General features: G+C 42.7%; 1 long non-coding RNA gene across 1 annotated transcript in view; it reads right to left on the reverse strand.

Annotated features, from left to right (window-relative positions):
* Positions 1-6,838: 6,838 nt before the first annotated feature.
* LOC149523660 (uncharacterized) overlaps positions 6,839-20,663 on the reverse strand; it is a 61,771-nt gene continuing 47,946 nt past the window's right edge. Inside the window, exons 2-4 of the long non-coding RNA XR_016350570.1 lie at positions 15,411-15,475; positions 12,143-12,219; positions 6,839-7,609 (exon numbers count right to left, since the gene is read on the reverse strand). This is a non-coding gene — a long non-coding RNA (uncharacterized LOC149523660). The remainder of the gene's footprint in view (positions 7,610-12,142; positions 12,220-15,410; positions 15,476-20,663) is intronic.

A 20,663-nucleotide genomic window follows, 5' to 3' on the forward strand; every position in this document is an offset into this window, starting at 1 on the left:
GCCAATTATGCACCCACCTTATCGTGGCCCTATCTAAGTTATATTTGCCTAGTTTATCAATAAGAATATCATGCGAGACCGTATCAAATGCCTTACTAAAGTCTAGGTATATGACATCCACCGCTTCTCCCTTATCCACAAGGCTCGTTATCTTTTCAAAGAAAGCTATCAGATTAGTTTGGCATGACTTGTTCTTCACAAACCCATGCTGGCTATTCCCTATCACTTTATTACTTTCCAAGTGTTTGCATACGATTTCCTTAATTACCTGCTCCATTATCTTCCCTGGGACAGACGTTAAACTGACCGGTCTATAATTTCCTGGGTTGTTCTTATTCCCCTTTTTATAGATGGGCACAATATTTGCCCTTTTCCAGTCTTCTGGAATCTCCCCTGTCTGCCATGATTTTTCAAAGATCATAGCTAAAGGCTCAGATACCTCCTCTATCAGCTCCTTGAGTATCCTGGGATGCATTTCATCAGGACCTGGTGACTTGCTGACATCTAACTTTCCTAAGTGATTTTTAACTTGTTCTTTGTGTATCCTATCTTCTAAACTTACCCTCTCTCTGCTTGTATTCACTATGTTAGGCACACCTCCAGACTTCTCGGTGAAGACCGAAACAAAGAAGTCATTGAGCATCTCCGCCATTTCCAAGTTCCCTGTTACTGCTTCTCCCTCCTCGCTAAGCAGTGGGCCTACCCTGTCCTTGGTCTTCCTCTTGCTTTTAATGTATTTATAAAAGGTCTTCTTGTTTCCCTTTATGCCTGTAGCTAGTTTGATCTCATTTTGTGCCTTTGCCTTTCTAATCTTGCCCCTGCATTCCCGTGTTGCTTGCCTATATTCCTCCTTTGTTAGTTGTCCTAGTTTCCATTTTTTATATGACTCCTTTTTTATTTTGAGATCATGCAAGATCTCCTTGTTAAGCCAAGCTGGTCTTTTGCCATATTTTCTATCTTTCCTACACAGCGGAATTGTTTGCTTTTGGGCCCTTAACAACGTCCCTTTGAAATACTTCCAACTCTCCTCAGTTGTTTTTCCCTTCAGTCTTGCTTCCCATGGGACCTTACCTACAAGTTCTCTGAGCTTATCAAAATCTGCCTTCCTGAAATCCATAACCTCAATTGTGGTGGTCTCCCTTCTACCTTTCCTTAAGATCATGAACTCTATTATTTCGTGATCACTGTCCCCTATACTGTCTTCCACTTTCAAGTTCTCAACTAGTTCCTCCCTATTTGTTAAAACCAAATCCAGAACAGCTTCTCCTCTGGTAGCTTTTTCAACCTTCTGAAACAGAAAGTTGTCTCCAATGCAGTCCAGAAACTTATTGGATAGCCTGTGCCTCGCTGTGTTAGTTTCCCAACATATGTCTGGATAGTTGAAGTCCCCCATCACCACCAAATCTTGGGCTTTGGATAGTTTTGTTAATTGTTTAAAAAAGGCCTCATCCACCTCTTCCACCTGGCTAGGTGGCCTGTAGTAGACTCCTAGCATGATATCACCCTCGTTTTTTACCCCTTTTAGCTTAACCCAGAGACTCTCTACACAGCTATCTCCTACGTTCATCTCCACTTCAGTCCAAGTGTGTACATTTTTAATATACAAGGCAACCCCTCCTCCCTTTTTTCCCTGTCTGTCCTTCCTGAGCAAGCCGTACCCTTCCATACCAATATTCCAATCATGCGTCCCATCCCACCAGGTTTCTGTAATACCAATGATATCATAGTTGTATTTATTGGTTAGCAATTCCAGTTCTTCCTGCTTATTACCCATACTTCTCGCATTTGTATATAGGCATCTAAGATACTGATTTGATCTTGCCTCCCTGTTGTGCCCTGACCCTCCTTTCTCCTTGCCATTATAGGCCGTAGTCCCCCCCATTTCCAACCCATCTCCCAGTCCCGCACATTCAGCACTTACCTGTGGGCTTTGCTCACCTGCCCCCGACAAACCTAGTTTAAAGCCCTCCTCACAAGGTTAGCCAGTCTGTGTCCAAACAAGGCCTTCCCACTCCTGGAAAGGTGAACTCCATCTCCGCCAAGCAGTCCTTCCTGGAAGAGCACCCCGTGATCAAGGAAGCCGAATCCCTCCTGGCGACACCATCGTCGCAGCCAGGCATTCACCTCCAGGATGCACCTCTCTCTGCCCGGGCCCCTACCTTTGACAGGAAGGATAGAAGAGAATACCACCTGCGCTCCAAACTCCCTCACCCGTACTCCCAAAGCCCTGTAGTCACACTTGATCCGCTCAGTGTCACACCTGGCAGTATCATTTGTGCCCACGTGGATGAGTAGCATGGGGTAGTAGTCAGAGGGCCGGATAATCCTCGACAATGCCTCCGTAACATCTCGGATACGGGCCCCTGGCAGACAGCATACCTCTCGAGATGAGCTGTCAGGGCGACAGATGGGTGCCTCCGTTCCCCTCAGAAGAGAGTCTCCAACCACCACTACTCTACGTTTCCTCCTCGCAGTGGTGGCAGGAGACTGCTCAACCTTGGTGGTGCAAGGCCTGGTCTCCTCCACTGTGGGGGGTGACTCCTTGTCTCCTGCTGAAAGTAAAGAGTAACGGTTATGTAACAACACAGTGGGAGGGTTAGGAGCAGGGGTGGAACACTGCCTGCTGCCGGAAGTAACCAGCTGCCAGTGCTCACCCTGCACCACTGCCTCCTCCATAAGTGGCTGGTCAACAGTCCCACATCCTAGGACAGTGACCTCCGTGGACTCCACAGGAATACTGTCCAGGAATTCCTCATGGCTTCGAATGCTCCTCAGCCTGGCCACCTCCTCCTGTAGCTCTCCCACGTGCTGCCTGAGAGATTCTACCAGCAGGCACCTTTCACAACGGTTGTCTCCCCCAGCCTGGAGATCACTCAGTGGGAATTGCAAGCCACAAATACAGCAAGACCACACCAGGACCTGGGTAGAGGCATCCATGCTCAGGTTCTCTGTCTGGATACAGGCACAGGTGGAGGAGACAGGAGAAGTACTGGCACAAGCGCTTCGGGTCTTCATCACCATCAGTCACTCCCTCTGCCCAACTCCCTCTTCAACTCCCCTGTCTGCAGTCCCCTGTCCGCTTCGCTCCCCTGGTCGCACTGCTCTGGCTTTTTAAAGCCTGCTTGCCTAGGTCAGGCCTGCCCCCTTCTGAGTCACACAGGGGAAGGCTGAGCCTGAGGCTAATCAGAGGCAATCAAGGGAACAATGGCAGGCTCTCAGTCCCAACTGCCACAGAAGCTGAAACTGAAACTGCTAGCACTCCCTGGAATCAGACTCAATTCACACTTCAAACTGTAAAATTCAAACAGTCAGGCACACACACACACACACTCACACCACAGCTTGTACTCTCACCGGGTAGCCTCTTCGGCGGTGGGGTCGCTTTTGCTCTCCCTCTTCAACTCCCCTGTCTGCAGTCCCCTGTCCGCTTCGCTCCCCTGGTCGCACTGCTCTGGCTTTTTAAAGCCTGCTTGCCTAGGTCAGGCCTGCCCCCTTCTGAGTCACACAGGGGAAGGCTGAGCCTGAGGCTAATCAGAGGCAATCAAGGGAACAATGGCAGGCTCTCAGTCCCAACTGCCACAGAAGCTGAAACTGAAACTGCTAGCACTCCCTGGAATCAGACTCAATTCACACTTCAAACTGTAAAATTCAAACAGTCAGGCACACACACACACACACTCACACCACAGCTTGTACTCTCACCGGGTAGCCTCTTCGGCGGTGGGGTCGCTTTTGCTCTCCCTCTTCAACTCCCCTGTCTGCAGTCCCCTGTCCGCTTCGCTCCCCTGGTCGCACTGCTCTGGCTTTTTAAAGCCTGCTTGCCTAGGTCAGGCCTGCCCCCTTCTGAGTCACACAGGGGAAGGCTGAGCCTGAGGCTAATCAGAGGCAATCAAGGGAACAATGGCAGGCTCTCAGTCCCAACTGCCACAGAAGCTGAAACTGAAACTGCTAGCACTCCCTGGAATCAGACTCAATTCACACTTCAAACTGTAAAATTCAAACAGTCAGGCACACACACACACACACACTCACACCACAGCTTGTACTCTCACCGGGTAGCCTCTTCGGCGGTGGGGTCGCTTTGCTCTCCCTCTTCAACTCCCCTGTCTGCAGTCCCCTGTCCGCTTCGCTCCCCTGGTCGCACTGCCTCTGTATAGAGGGGGCTTGTGAAGGGAGGGCGTCCTGCTGTGTCCCTCCCTGGGGTCAGGAGCATGTCAGGTCTCTGCACACACGTGTGCGGCTATCAGGCCACAGTCTCTGTGTGGCACGCAGCTGGAGCCACCTGCCCAGGGGTGGCAGGGCACGTGCTTGCACATGCACAGGTTGCTGCGTGACCCGTGGTAAGCAAGGCCCACATGCGTGGTCCTTGGTCTCCCTCCCCATTCCCTCCGGAAAAGGAACAGTGATGGCACTTACATGGTGTGGCCTCCCCGGACAACCCTGGTGACTCCGCTGCTGGGACAGCTCAGGGGGTCCAGCCGGCATTGCACCCTCTGTGGCACCCTCCATGGCAGTTCCTCTTCTGCACCCTGGTCAGGGCCCTCTGCTCCTGGCTCACTGCGCCCTGGGCTGGCATGGACTGTCCCACCCCCTAGGATGAGGTCCAGGGCCTCAAAATAGGGGCAGGTGTGTGCCCTTGTTGGGGAGCTGCCCCAGGTGGCCCTGGCATATCCCTGCTGCAGCTCTTTAATTTTCATGCACACCTGTTCTTGGGCGCTCATGTGGCCTTTTGTAGCCATGGTGGTATCTATGCGGCTTGTGACGGGGCCGCTCCGCCGCCCACCACTGCTTCCACACCGTCCGCGGCATACTGGGGAGAAGTGGCCACTCAGCGCCACCCCCAGCGGTGCTCTGCCTGCTCCGCCGTAGACGGGGGGCTGACAGAGGCAGCCCTACACTCCCCGATGGAGCCCAGTGGGACCCAAGGGGAAGGGGAAGAAGCGGCGAGGGCGTCCCGGCCACAGCCAAGACCGTGCATGCCTGGGCTTGTCAGCAATGCCGGCCCGGGCAAGGGCCAGCAGGGAATGGGAGAGGGGGAGGAGTCAAGGACGCTGATGTGCCCCCCCCCCCACATTGGATGCACCAGCTGCGGGATGTTCAAAAGAGGCACCGCCGCCGGGAGTGGTCGCCGGGAGGAGACCGGAGGGGCTAGCCTGAGTCTCAGCATGAGAGCAAGGGAGGTAGGAAGCAACCCAGGGCAGGGTAGCAACCTGGGGGGTTGGTGCGTTGTGGGGTGGAACCCCCACCAACTGGAATTGGGACCCCGGTCCCAGTCCTCAGAGCCCTGGGTACGGGCTTGGAGTGAAGGCAGGCCTGAGCCCCCCTACCTTCCCCTGCCAACTAGCCAAAAGTCAGACGGGAGGCAGAGGACTTTGGGATGACAGCGTCATCAGACTGTCAACGACGCGGGTAACGGGGAGCACAGAGAGGGTACTTGGCCTGGTGGGGCCATAGGCAGAGAGTGGACTGACAGACCCCAGGTGGGGTAGCCCCTCCTGCCTGCTGACACGGCTGTAGATGGCCACATTCCTCCATCTAGTGTAGAGATCATAGATGCTAGAGGCCTCCCCCAAACCTCAATGAGGTCCATGATCTTCGCACTAGTCCAGGATGGCACCCGCCTTCTTCGGCCCCTAGCTGGCTCCTGAGAGCTGGGGAACTGGGTGGTGGAGGGCTGGCTGGATCTGGCTGCCTGGCTCATATTGGGACCACTGGGTAGGATCAGTGACTGCTGGCTCTGTGTTTGCTGGCAGGTAGCTGGCACATGCAGTGTGGCCAGAGTCTACCCATTTAAGGGCTCCAGGGCTGGGGAAGCAGAGAGGGGTTTTCCTGGTTTGGCCCAGAGTGGCCACCAGAGCTCCCTGGGAAGGGCTGGAGGCCCCCTATTTTGAAATAAGCATCTACATAGCGCTTATTTTGAATTAGCTATTTCGAATTTGGCATTATTCCTCATAGAATGAGGTTTAACTAATTCAAATTAAGCGCCCCACGATTTCGAATTTATTTTGACATAGCAGTTTGCCTGTATGGATGCTATTAAAGTTAATTTGAAATAATGGCTGTTATTTCGAATTAACTTTGATGTGTAGACATACCCAGAAAGTGGAGCAGAGAAGGTGGGTGGGGAGAAGAAATGGTGGGAGGGCAGTCAGAATTAAAAATGTAAAGGTTATGCACTGGTACATGTTAACTGGTGATAGCCAGAAACATTTGGAAAAGTTCAGTTGCTTTAGATCTCAAAAGGGAATACTAGCATGAAAACCTCAAGCAGGGCAGATAGTTTATTATGGCCCCAGCTCAACAAAGCATACCTGCTTAAATCCCATGAAGTCAGCTGGATTTCAGCACGTGCTTAAATCAGCACATGCTTAGGGATGGTTTGCTGAATCCTTATGACAGCATCACCACCTGCTGCTCTTGTTATACTACCCATCTAGAGCTACAAAAGTAAAATTACATTTTAAAATACTCTTTTGCAATTAGAAACATTTTTGAAGTTTTCTGGTAGCTTACAGGCATCTTCCTGTTTTTCTGCATGACCAATCTCATGTTTTGTTTCTTTAGCAGTGATTTCTGCTTATCCTGATTTGATACAGGAAAATTACTTCTATAGTCCCAAGAAGAGAGGATAAAGAGCCCAAGGAAATAAGTACAGAGTTTAAGTTTCAGAGTATCAGAAAATATAGTGTCAGTATGAGAGCAGTGTTTATGTTTTCTGGATCAGATTCCTTGCAAATTTGGAAAAAACCTACTTCATCTATGTGTCTCAAAGTGAACCTAAAGTGACCAAAGATTGTTAAGGGAGAAATCTCTTCCAGCATAACTGCAGGACCAACCAACTCCCTGACATCTTCTCTCCACTGTGCCCAAGCAGAGCTTGAATGAAGCCCTCTGTGTTCAAAGTGTAGGCTGATGTGGAAAGAAGGGTATTTGGCATGATAAGCTTGAAAGCTGCCAAAGACATAAGAATTTAAATTTTGACTCAGCCATAACTTTACCTGTTTCTCATTTCTTCTATGAAAACATATGAAACTACACAAAGCTTGAAAATTAATTACCCATTAAACAAATACAGTGTTTCAAAAATTTCCCATCCACTTTCCAATGTCAGAGAGCAAAATTAATAAATTAAGTGCACCACGATATACAGGCAGTATCTAGAATCCAATGCAGAAACATGCAGCATATTGGAGAATGGTACAACGAAAGAAAGCAGTCCCTGTTTGGAGAGTACAACCATCAACTTCCCATGTTAAGACTAATTGAATATTTAATTCTAAAATGGCAAAATACCTTTTAGCTCTGTATTGAGGGATCACTGATGAGGGGACAACAGAGGACTTGCACTCCTCCATGACACAAATACAAAGCATTAAATATGCCTCCCCTACAAAGTGACTGAATCTTTGCCAAACACAAGATGGTTCAATCCTACACTTGCTATAGTTTCTATGCATTGACCTTCTGTTCGAGTAAATTGTATGAATGAAGAACATTCATTAGGGACCTCACCAGGAGTTAGTGGGAGTATTTCCATTTACTTCCAGAGGGTTTATATATCGGCCTTTTCTGTTTACAACAACATGCTTAGGGATGACAGTTCCATCAACTGAAATAACAAGAAAAGGTTGTCACTTATTATCCTATTCCATCCCTACACTTTTCTGCCTACATTATATGCACTGCCATTGCGTCTGAACACCTGGCAATAAACAGTAATATTGCTGTTCCTCTTAGATACATCCTTGCTTCATGTTTCTCCCATGTGAAAAAACATCAAAAACATCAAAAATTAAAACTTCCATCAGTGGTTCAAAATGAATGACATAAATGTAGATATAATTCATTATTGGTTTTCATGTGGTCCCAGTTTCAGGGATTTGCTGCTGGCAAAGGTTTGTATCCTGTTTTGTTTTGTTTTGTTTTGTTTTGTTTTTTTGCTATTGTTGCAAATATAAAACAAAAATGTAAATGTAACTAGAATAAAACCTGTTCCTATTGTGGCAATTTTAGAAAGCACAACTTCTTAGCACAGAGTATGATAATCAGTGCTACTAGGACTAGGGCCTTCATTTGGATAGTAAAGCAACTCTGGGTTTATAGATAATGTTGAATGAAAGAAAGAAAACACTAAGGGCATGTCCACACTATGGGACAAGGTCGAATTAAGATATGCAACTTCAGCTATGTTAATTGAGTAACTGAAGTCGAAGAAACTTAACTTGGGTGCTTATACACAAACACTAGAAGTCTAAATAAGATGAGTGAATTAGAGTGCCTCGTATTAAAGGAGTATATTGATATAATAGGCATAATTGAAACTTGGTGGAATCAGGACAATCAATGGGATGCAGTCATACCAGGGTACAAAATATGTCAGAAGGACAGTACCTGTCGTATCTGTGGGGGAGTGGAACTATACGTGAAAGAAAATGTAGAATCAAATGAAGTAAAAATCTTAAATGAACCAAAATATTCCATAGAATCTCTATGGATAGTAATTCCATGCTCTAATAATACAAATACCGCAGTATGTATTGTCAACCACCACAAGATAGTGATAATAACTATGAAATGCTAAGGGAGATTAGAGAGCCAATCAAAATAAAATGCTCAGTAATATTCTGGGATTTCTTGATACCTTAAATGACTGCTTCTTGGAGCAGCTGGTTCTGGAACCCATAAGGGGAGAAGCTATTCTTGATTATGTCAACAGAACTCAGCGGCAGTGTAGATGCAGTTATAGTTTTGTCGACAAAACCCCACTTTTGTCAACAAAACCCTGTAGTCTAGACACACCCAATGTTAGGAATCATTTAAAAAGGGATAAAGAATAAGACAGAGAATATCTTATTGCCTCTATATACAACCATGGTACGCCCACATTTTGAAAACTGTGTACGGATGTGGTCACTTCATCTCAAAAAAGATATATTGGCATTGGAAAAGATTCAGAAAAAGGCAACAAGAATTATAAGAGTTTTGTACAGGTCCTATATGAAGAGAGATTAAAAAGACTTGGACTTTTCAGCTTAGAAAAGAGGAGACTAAGGGGGGATATGATAGAGGTCTATAAAATCATGACTGATGTGGAAAAAGTGAAGAAGGAAAAATTATTTACTTGTTCCCATAATATAATAACCAAGGGTCACCAAATTAAATTAATAGGTAGCTGGTTTAAAACAAACAAAAGTTTTTTTTTTCCACACGGTGCACAGTCAACCCATGGAACTCCTTGATAGATGATGTTGTAAAGACAGATCTTTAACAGGGTTCAAAAAAGAATTAGATAAATTCATGGAGGTTCGGTCCATCAATGGCTATTAGCCAGGATGGGTAGGAATGGTATCACTAACCTCTGTTTGTCAGAGGCTGGAAATGGATGACAGGAAAGGGATCACATAATGATTTCCTGTTCACTCCCTCTGGGGCATCTGGCATTGACTACTGTACTGTCAGAAGACAGGATACTAGGCTGGATGGATTTTGGTCTGACCTAGTATGGCCGTTCTTATGTTCTTATGACTTTTGGCACTGTCAACACTACAGGAAGTTGAAGGGAGAACACTCTTTCTTCGACTTCCCTTCCTCCTCATGGAAGCAGGACTACCGGCATCGACCAGAGTGCCCCACTCAGTTTGAATTAGTGTGTCTTCACTAGACCCACTAATTCGAACCCTGGAAAATTGACTGGCATCTTTCATCTTCTCTGTAGCATGGATGTACCTAAGGGGGAGATTGTCAGCTGATGTACCGTCTCCTATCTCAAGTGAAGACAATGGATCTGTGACAATGTATACCTTTAGCTGATGATCTGGGCTAAAGAAACAATGCAAGAACAATGACAAGAACTCTTGTCTGGATACTGGTCGGGGGTTTTTATTTTCTCATCCCTTTCTTCTCTTCCTCTTCGGTATACTTCTGGGCAGTAGGTTTCACAGATGCCAACAAGCTGCCAGAGTCCAGTTAACTTTTTAGGTTCACTGACAGTTGTTTTCAGGCAACAAATGTCAGGACATTTGGCTGTTACAGACTGCTGTAAAGTTCTTTCTGGTTTTAGTTTACAACATTTTTAAGCTTTAAAAAAAAATTAAGTTGTGTAAGAGCTCTGAATTTACAGTTAAAAGATAATTTTGTAATGCTCTAAATGATATTATTAAAAGTAAAAAAAGAGGGAAAATAAGACAATAGCAGAGTATGCAAAGAAGCTGAGAAGAGAAAGCACAGAGGAGCAAGGATTGAAAGCCTGCCTTTTCCAAGAGGTTTTACAAAATCTAGGGGCAATTTGGAAGCAAAGCACAAAATATATAGTAAAAGCTTTGTTATTCGGCATGTTGAGGGAATGGGGGGGATGGCGGTCAATGAAACGTTCTGGTTATCTAAGAGTTGTACTTAGCAGTGGAATACCAATTTCAATTAATAAGAATATGATAAAATGAATAATGTATAAAACAGTATACAGGAACTCACCAATCCAGTAATAATACCACTTTGCAGAGTGGTTGTTTTCTTGGAGACTGTAAGTATATACAGGTAAAGTTTTCTGTACAGCTTGTTCTCTTATGACACTACCTATCAGTATGGACAGTGTATGGCATTGTACACCCAGATCACTAAACACTGAACATAATTTAATTTTTCTTTGATGATTCAAAAAGCACTTCAGGATCTTGCAGTATCTCAAGGTCATCATTATCCACATCACTTATCATTTATAGATGAAGATGTTATAGGAAATTGGGCTGAATCTGTAATGACCCTATGACACACCCTAGAAGATTTTGAATAATTCCCTGATTTCAGCTTGATTACTTGTCTTCTGTCTCTTTTACATAAAAGTAAAGTGCAGAATGTGCAATTGCAAGACCTCCTGGTCAGTATACAAGTCCCAGTTACTAGATTGAAGATTTGTATTAGGAGGTATGAGAAATGCTGGTTAATATAGGTTTCTGGTTGATAAAGTGCAAGATGACACAGCTTTTACTGTATTATGCTCATTGTTTTGATATGAGGAGGTGGTAACGTAACATTCACAGACAACTGGAGACAGTCTCACAGCCAGCTGCACCTTGGTACAATTATTTCTATCTGTAAAACTAATTTTGCAACTAAACATTTCTTTTGGAAAGTCTATTTTTCTGACTTCTTTGAAAACTGCTGTTTTTAAATTTACAGGTAAAGCCACTTGGATTTGCAAGAGTTCTGTAATTTCAAGTAATAACTCAGGGTGGACACTTTTAAAATGTATTTTATAAATCAAACTAACTAAATAGAAGGATTTAGCCATGCCACTTACTATATATTGACTTAGTGGGATGGTCCATTTAATATTCATGCCCCTCATGAAAGTGAACCTTACGTTTACAAACATTCAGGCTGTGTCTACACTGGCATGAATTTCCGGAAATGCTTAAACAGAATAGTTTTCGTTATAAGTATTTCCGGAAAAAGAGTGTCTACATTGGCAGGCTGCTTTTCCGGAAAAGCCCTTTTTCCGGAAAAGCATCTGTGGCCAATGTAGACGCGCTTTTCCGGAAAAGAGCCCCGATCGTCATTTTCGCGATCGGGGCTTTTTTCCAGAAAAGACTACTGGGCTGTCTACACTGGCCCTTTTCCGGAACAGTGTTCTGGAATAAGGACTTATGCCCGAGCGGGAGCAGCGTAGCTTTTCCGGAATAGCGGCTGATTTTGTACAGTAGAGCATCGTTGCTTTTCCGGAAATTCAAAGGCCAGTGTAGACAGCTCGCAGCTTATTCCAGAAAAGCGGCTGATTTTCCAGAATAAGTGGCCCAGTGTAGACACAGCCTCACAGTGCACATTTTAAATCTAACCCAAACAAAATAATGACAAAAGAGAATCAGCTCTAGAGCCACATTTATGTGTCCTTATTTTCAGATTGGACAAATTTTCTCAGGTGATTCTAACAGACACACTATTGAGGCCTCCGGTGGGAAAAACTCAGTTGGAGGGGTCACAAATGGGAGGTATGCTATTAATCCAGCTGGAAGACTGAAAATTTCCCACAAATCCACAGCAATGTGATATGTGAAACATTTTCCACCTTCACCCAGAAGATAAATCCAAGTCATTTTACAATCTTTGAAGTCATGTGACAAGCTCTAGACTCATCTTGCATCCTCACCTGTATATTCAAGTGCCATATCCCCTCACCATCTTCATTTCTATATGCTGCCACTGTCAGCTTGCCTGGATGCTAATCTGTGAAAAATATTTATACTAAGCAACAAAGACCCACGTTTATATCCTCCCTCTCCTGACTAAAAACACTAATAAAAATCTAGAGACACAAAAGCTCTTTTCGAGTTAATAAGAATTATAGTATTTTACAGAAGGTGGTACCTACTATGTCAGACTAAATACAGTGCTGCTGGATGAAACAAGTTGAGTACTAGGAATATTACTGTTAATTATTATCAGTGGGCAGAAGTGATGCTCTGATTTTCAAATACAACCATCACGCTGCTCTACACCCCATAAATATGCACTTTCCCTGGATCATGTCGAAAGGATCAACATCCCAGACTTTCAGGCAGTACTTATCTATTAATAAAGATTATCAGAAGAGCATATTTACTGAAAACTAGAACTATTAATTCAGTATCCTTCAGTCATTGGCAGGGAGCATGTTTGGAAAATGGCAATAGAGGCAACAGATTCTACCTTTGGATATAAATGAGCAACTCATATTAACTTAAATGACCAGGCAATAAAAGGATTTTTTGCATACTATTTTCATATCATTCAAGAAAACCCCATAAAGAGATCAAAGATTTCTATCTTAAATTCCTATAAAACTGTAGAAACTGATTTCAATTTCAATTTCTTTAAAATCAAAGTTCCAAAATTAGGAAAGAGGATAAAGAAAATTAATTTCCCCATTTTTTCTCTCAGAATTCCTTCAAAAAATGTGTAAAGGTGATACCTGTTGTTAAAGAGCTAAGTCAGTATGTTCCTGGCATGTACAGATGATGTCAGTCAATGCTGGTATTGAAAGACTGGCTTTATTTTATTGTTTGTACCTAGGATTGAATTGACTCATTTTGTGAGATTATAGAAAATGTATTATATGATTATATGTGCTTGATGTCCTCTAGAGACTCTATGGAAATGAGATGATGCATTTCATATGGTTGTCTTGTCAAGAAAGATTGTACTAGCTAAATAAATAAATGGCAGTATGTGATTTCACTGTGCACCGTTGACTTCTGCTTACATGATTTAAAGGATGTTACTATGAATATCCTAGGTTGCTAATGTAAATGTTGAAGAAATCATAGGTCAATCACATAATAATAAATATTAACATAGGTTTCTCAAGGCCAAAAATGGCTGCAATTGTAATTGGAATTGGAATTTTTCTCTTGAATTATGTGATGTGGAAAACACTCTGGACCTTGCCTTCCTGGAACTGCCCAATTAAAGCCAAGCAGTCTCAAGTGCTGATTTTTGTGCTGTTCTAGAATGGACATAACTGTATTATAAGAGGCATTTTTGACTCCTTGTACATTTGTACATTATACTGTATTAATTCATATTGTATATTGACATGTGGAGGACTGATACATAGCAACTGCCATACTGTATCAGACCAGTGGTCCACCTATTCAGTATCCCCTCTCATGCATTCGCCAAAGGTGCAAAGGGAGGGGCACTTCACAATGCTTCAGAAATCTCTGTAGCCAAGACAAAGAGTATTTAATTTACTAGCCACTTGTAAGCTGCTCCATCTCAAACAGCAAAATAAAATGTTCTCAAAATGTACTCCTGTGATCACTAATACATTACATTTGACTGAGAGCCAGTCAAAACAAGGTGGTGTAAACTGATAATATAACCGTCACTTATAGTCCTCTTTATCCCACTAATGAAGTGTCCTGGACATGAAAGAAGAAAGATGATGCAAGAGATGTGCTTTAACTGGCCACAATCTTATCAACTTACCTTTCCTCTGAATTATCCAGCAATAACTCATACAATGCAGGTCATTCTTTCATTCAATAATACACTCCACCTGATGGAGGGCTGCTGTCAACCCCCTACTCCTCCCACACCAAGTGGCAGAGCATTGTTGGGATACCATCACCCAGAGTATGATGGTTAAGGGATGGGGCACATTAAAAGCATCAGCCACTTCCCCCAGCTTCCCCATAATTCACTTCCTATCTGGTTTATCAGGGAACAGATCCCTATTGAACAATTATCTGCTCTATATTGCACCTGCATTGCACCGCCACTGCCAAGCTGAGACAACTTGGACCTTACCTCCCTTGTTGTACCCACCATGTCCCCACCTGACAGAGATGAAACTAGCACTGTGCCCACAAAATTCCTTCCCAGTCCCCAGAGGCAACTAGCACAATGCCCACAACAGATCCAACAACACTAATTGTGTGGGTGAGAGAGTGGGAACTACTAGTCCAATGTAGAATGGCATCTAGAAGATAAAATAAGGTCTATATGCCCTCCCTATTTTTGAACAGAAGCCAATGGGCTTCATTAGAACTTCTACCAACTACCTTCCCCAAACTATGAGAAGTTGGCTTTCAACTGAAGAGCCACACAATGATCCCCATGTTGGAAGATTTGTGGGTGCATTTCTCCCAGAGACTTTTATGGGAGTTGCACCTATTTACTTCAGGTTTCAATTTGATTCAGCATTTGGCAATTCAAAGGTTATCACATAACAATGTTTTTCATAGTATTAGGGCAATTGGTGTATTACCAAAATAGGAGGTGAACAAGGTAGATTTGGAAATGAACATGAAAAAATAATCTCTGGTTACTATAAAACTTACACAGGAATTGCCTATTTATAGACATTTATAACTTCATGGGAACTTAGGCCTTTTGGAGACACACTTCACTGGAAACACTGTTCATAAAAGACTTCCACTGTTATCTTATCAGAATATTTTCCTATGGTTTCCTAATATGTCATATGTTTAGAGATGAACAGGCACATTCTTTCTGTTGGCTGATTCTGTACCTCTACACAAAGGAACCCAAATAGTTAGCAAATATTTTAAGACAGCGGGAAAAAAATAAGCAAAAATGTAGGTAATAAATGATATAGTATTGCAAGGTAAAAGCAAATACAGTGACTATGCAGAACTAGAAATAAAAGGGCAGGAATGAAATAACATTTATTTCATTAAGAATCAGACTCTGTAAACCATCCAACCATTGAACTCAGAGGATTCTGGCATGTTTAGCTATGAAATATATGTATACATCATATTCATATAAGGTATATGATGTATAAATATGTTCCATCAAGTAAAGACACAGCAATAATTGATGGAATTATTTAATCAGAAAGGCGCCGTGCCTTTTTTCAGCTTTTTTCCAAAATGGTTTAATTAAAGGATACTCAAAAGATACACACTTACATGAGCAGCACGTATCAGACTCTTGTAAATCAGCTCTATTCATTCTCTTAGGGATCCAAGTTCTTCTATGTAAAAGAAGAAAGATTACTGGGTTATAACCATAGGTTAAAAGACACCATACAACCTTCCATAGTCTTCCAAAACACTGCCCTGCAATACATTCAGCATGGCTTTTTTTTCTAACTTCATGCTAGATTAACAGGTTTTTTTATGAAATTTAGCAACATAAGTAAAGTCAAACAATATTAGGTCCTAATCATTACCTGCTTTCAAACTGGTTGGGTCAAAAGTGAGGCAGGCTTCCTGTTTATCATATTCTAATACAACCACATTGTACTTTAAGTATCAGGAAACCCAAATGGAATTTTTTAAAATTTTCTCATCTCCACTTGCAGTAATTCAGCAAAAATGATATGCAAATGCCTCAAAACCTCTTAAAGAAGCAACATTTTTTCCTAATTTGAACAGATGAAGAAATATTTCAACCCAAGCTCAGCAAGGGATAACAGTATTATAGTCACTGCATGGGGAATTTTGCCACTCATAATTCTAAATCCTTCTCAAACACTTTATTGCTATAAGGTAGCTAACACCAGCCTCTACACAACAGGACATCCATAGCATTAACCATGAGAGATAGGCTTCCAGAAAGAAACTATAGCAAAGTAATTGTAAATCTCTAATGATGCATAAAACCAAGCTGAATTGGTCCCGAATTTTCAGCATAAAAGAAATGAACCATCAGAAGAACCAATTCTGGTGGCAGTATAAGATACTGTAGTGTAGAAAGTGTTTATGGTATTTGCTGCAGTGAAAATATTCCTACTAAAATGCCTTATGTAAGCAATATGAATACATTAAAAAGACCTAACTGAGGCAACTTCTAATAACATTTTGTGCGACAATAAGAGCAAAGAATTTGCCAAAGGAAAATCTGATCTATGCTATACAACTTGCTATCACATTTCCTCATCACCGCTTATATCTGGCAAAATTGGTCAGAATTTTTTAAATAGCTATCAAGACACTTTCCTTGTGACATCAGATGTTTCAGTAGAAGTTTTCACATTACATTGGGCTCATGTCTTTTAATCCACAGCCCTGTGGAGGAAGCAGCATGGAATTATGCCATCACAAGAGGGCACTAGGAGAGACTATAGCACAGGCAAGTGCTTAGTGCACACACGGCACCATGCATCAGACTGACATGGTTCGCCACAGTGTGCTGGCCCTCTCTGCAGATATAGATGATAAAATATAATGAGTGACTTATATTTGTGTGTGAATGTTATTTATTTTGACTGTTACAGTGCCTGCCCTGAGTTCTAAGCACTTTGCATTGTACAAACACCTAGTCAAACATTTTAAAACTGCATTTGAAACTACTGTATTATTAATTAGTGGCCTCTGCAAGCCATCAAAACCAACTCATCCCAGCAACCTCACCACAAACCCACTGAGGCCTTCATCCATCAATCCATGACTATTTTGGAAGTGTGTATGGAAAGATGAGCTTTGCAGCAAGCTTTATTAATGCTGGTTAAAGGATATCAGACTAAATTATCCTGAAAGTGGAAGTCCTCTACCTAGCTACAGATTGGGAACAGCAAAGGCAGCAGCCTTGCAAGTCCCTTCACCTGATCTCACTTGTATGCTCCTGCATAGCCATGGAGGGTGCATCTAGACTGGCAAGATTTTGCGCAAAAACTTTTCTGTTAAAAGTATTTCCGCAAAATCATGCCAGTCTAGATGCAGCCGGAGAGAACAACTTTTGAAATAAGAGCATTGTGTTGTTTCTTTGTCTCACAAATTCCAGCTTTTTTACATACATTGCCAAGGGGGTACCAAATGGGATCATGGTTTTTATGCCATGGGCACCTGTCCACTGAGAGAGAACATGTTGAATTTGGTCCTGGATTGAGCAGCTGCAGGGGGATGGACTATTTGACCTCCTGAGGTCTCTTCCAACCCTCATATTCTATGATTCTGAGAGCTAGACAGGTACCTCCAAAATGCTTGTTTTTAAAAAAATATTTTCACAAATCTCAGAGCCAGACATCTCAAAACTAGGATATACGAACACTGTCAAAATCTACCAATGAAAAAACTTGAAAACTGTACATGCAAATAAAAAATATGGGATACTAGCAATTCAATAATTATCTTTATGGAATGGATTAGAGACCCACATTTACCCATAATATTTTGGTGACACTGGTATATGAGTTTCAGTATATGATCTCTTGTGCGCTGTTGATGTTTTATTGAGAGAACACCTAGCTGCAGCAAGTAAAGCAGCTAATATTTATCATTTTATTCTTTCAAATATTATATTGTAATTTCTCTGGTTAAAATAAGAAGTAATCAAAATGACCCACTGAAGCTTTGTATAAATTACGGAATATGAATTACAGTATCTGTGTACAATTGTTATACCTATATTTATAACCCCTTCAAAATTCTGCTTAACAGGGAAAAAATAAAACATTCTGCATGGGATCTTTAAAAATGTTTGGTATCAGCCTACCACTGTTCCTGTTAAAGTCAATGATAATTATACCAACATTTTAGTGGATACAGAGTCAGGATCATGCTAAAAAGTGAAAAAATATCAGTTTCCTGAAGACTGTAATTGTCCTCCATCCTTTATACAAATACCTAGTAATTAGTGGCAGAGAAACTGATTAACAAGAAAAGACGATGTAGAGACAACAGAGGAGTGAACCAGTTCATATTAAGGACCAGAGTCAAAGCACATTGTATATATTGGTGTGACTGATGGGTTCCCAATCTCACCTTTAACTCCAATCCCAAGCCCTCTCCCCATTTTTAGATACAAGCTAAAATCAAGCCAAACCTCTTATGATTTTCTGAAATGTGTGGATATACATTTTCTTCACTTGTTTCCACACTGGGAATGGAATCAGACCTAGTCAAATGCCACAGAAAAACTGTCCACCGAGTACTTACACCTGGAACCAACAACATACTTGATTTTTAGCCTTTCTACACAGAACATAGAGGTTCAAACAGTTTTGCTAAGCATCTGAAGTTTGGTATGACTGTCAAGCCAAACACAAATGTTGAACCTTTTGTTTTTCCCTATCTGAAACCTTTGATCACCCCTCAAACCATATCAAAAGCTTCGAGAGGTGTGAGAGACTTTTGTGATTGTTTGGAGGTTACAACTCTCCTCCCTGTTTTGAAGAACTTGCTTGGAGACGTTATTTTAGGAGGAGGGCTTGGTGTATAATACTTACCATACATCCATACCAACTCAACCAAACACATAACATCGGCTGCCTGCTTGCCCCACAAATGGACCACTACGAGAGGGCCATATTTATTCACTCTATATTCCACAGCAAACTAACATATTTCGTGAGCCATTAGAAGGTTTCTCTCTGGGCCCTTCGAGGTTTTTATGAGTATTAGTTTTGGAAAAGAGTCCAGGCTACTTGACCTGCTATTTCCGGGATCTCACAAAGCCAATGAGACTCCATTTGACACCTCTATAATTCAGAGATACCTCACATTTTTCCAATCAATTCAGGCCATCTCTAATTAAACTGAAACAAGAAACTAAAGTGAGATGAATGGTTTATAGCTGCTTCAATGCGTCTCTACATTGATTAATAGATAAAGAATTCATACCTCTACCAAATTAGTTGACAAACTCAACTGTAATTTATTCCTTGTACATGATGATCTGCAAGCACAATATGCTGCTGTTGAGGCTCAGCTTCAGCTCTCTCTAAATATACTTTGTGCTGCTTGGCTGCCTCCACCAGGTACGCACATCTCAGCAAATGCTTCCTTAGCATGCAAAGTTCTTCCACACAGGCCCTCTTGCAAAATACCACAAAAAAACCCAAGTTATTCTCAGCATATAGTGTCAGTATTGGTCAATCAGGTTCATAGCACAGGGGTCTATACCGGTTGGACTGCCCTGGTCTGGTACCCTCCGGACCTGAACCAGGGAGTTTGCCAGACCAGGGGAAGTCAATACTGGCCACTCTGCTGTTGAACTCCACTTTCTGGGATCCACTCCCAGCCGCCAGACTCTGCCCCCCAGCCCCAATTGCTGAGCTCCGACCCCAGCCAAGAACCCCCGGCCCTGGGGCTCCCCCCTCAGCCACCAGCCTGGCACTCTGGTCTGGCAATATCCGTAGTCCTGCTGCACTGTTTTTCTCCATGAGTGCTCCAACCCAGGAGCACCCACAGGATCCCCAATAATGCTGGACCATGGACGTTGCTGGACCAAGGAGTCCTGGATGAGAGAAGCTGAATTAGACCAATGGCTACTCCTAGATGTCCAGAGAGTAGCTGTATTGAAGAGTATATTTCTCCATCTGCACTTAGCAAGGTATATGGAATAAATCTCTCATTTTGGGTCTGCAGCATGCTATACTTATCCAGGCCTTTCTCGCCTTGGTCTGAGACTATTGCAATAAACGGTTCTACTTGAGATGGTTCAGAAACTGATGCTAACTCTTCCTCACTGGTCACCTACAGGTTTCCAGGTGAAATCAAGGTATTGGTACTGACCTTTAATATCATACATATTATGCATCTGGGTTACTGATGAGACTGCCTCTCTTGTGCCTCTTGGTTTTTTGTTTTTGTTTTTCCTACCTAAACGTATCAAATATCTCTGCTGTCTTGCTGTGGTGGCTTTGCTGTTCACTCCCATGTGGTCCAGTTGCAAGCCCAGTGATGACTGCTTTAAACAACCTGTGCATCATCCAGGGCTTGTGTGTTTCGGAGGTCACTGCCCTTCATCTTCAGTGTCACCAATTTTTCTTTAAAAGTTGACATTCTTCAGCTCATCACACTTTACATGATTTACCAATCAGCAGGGGGGGAAATGGTCTTTTGTCAGTCTCTCTTTGCTTGTTCCTTTCTCCATCTTTCCTGCAATCTCCATTTGTCATTTCTTCTAAGTATTGCAAGATATTTTGAAATGCTTTGATTCTGACTCTTTTATAAGGGCCAATCTTACTCCAGCATCAATCAATGGCATAATGATTCACTGACTTCAAAGGGCAGGACCATGTCCTTAGTTTGCCTGGGGATAAAAATTATATTTTACTCTGCCAATTTCAAACAATTTTCCAAAAGTCTCTTGATCTTTTTGTTCTTTTTTCTCTGTTGGCATGTTAAAATCATGTCTGAATATGATCCTTAAGTTTTATGTGATTGGGTTCCTGTCTTGCTCCCATTCAACACAATACACATTTTTCCACTGACATT

This window comes from Pelodiscus sinensis, chromosome 13, assembly GCF_052426305.1.
Source record: "Pelodiscus sinensis isolate ZL-2025 chromosome 13, ASM5242630v1, whole genome shotgun sequence".
In the NCBI taxonomy this organism is placed as follows: Eukaryota; Metazoa; Chordata; order Testudines; family Trionychidae; genus Pelodiscus; species Pelodiscus sinensis.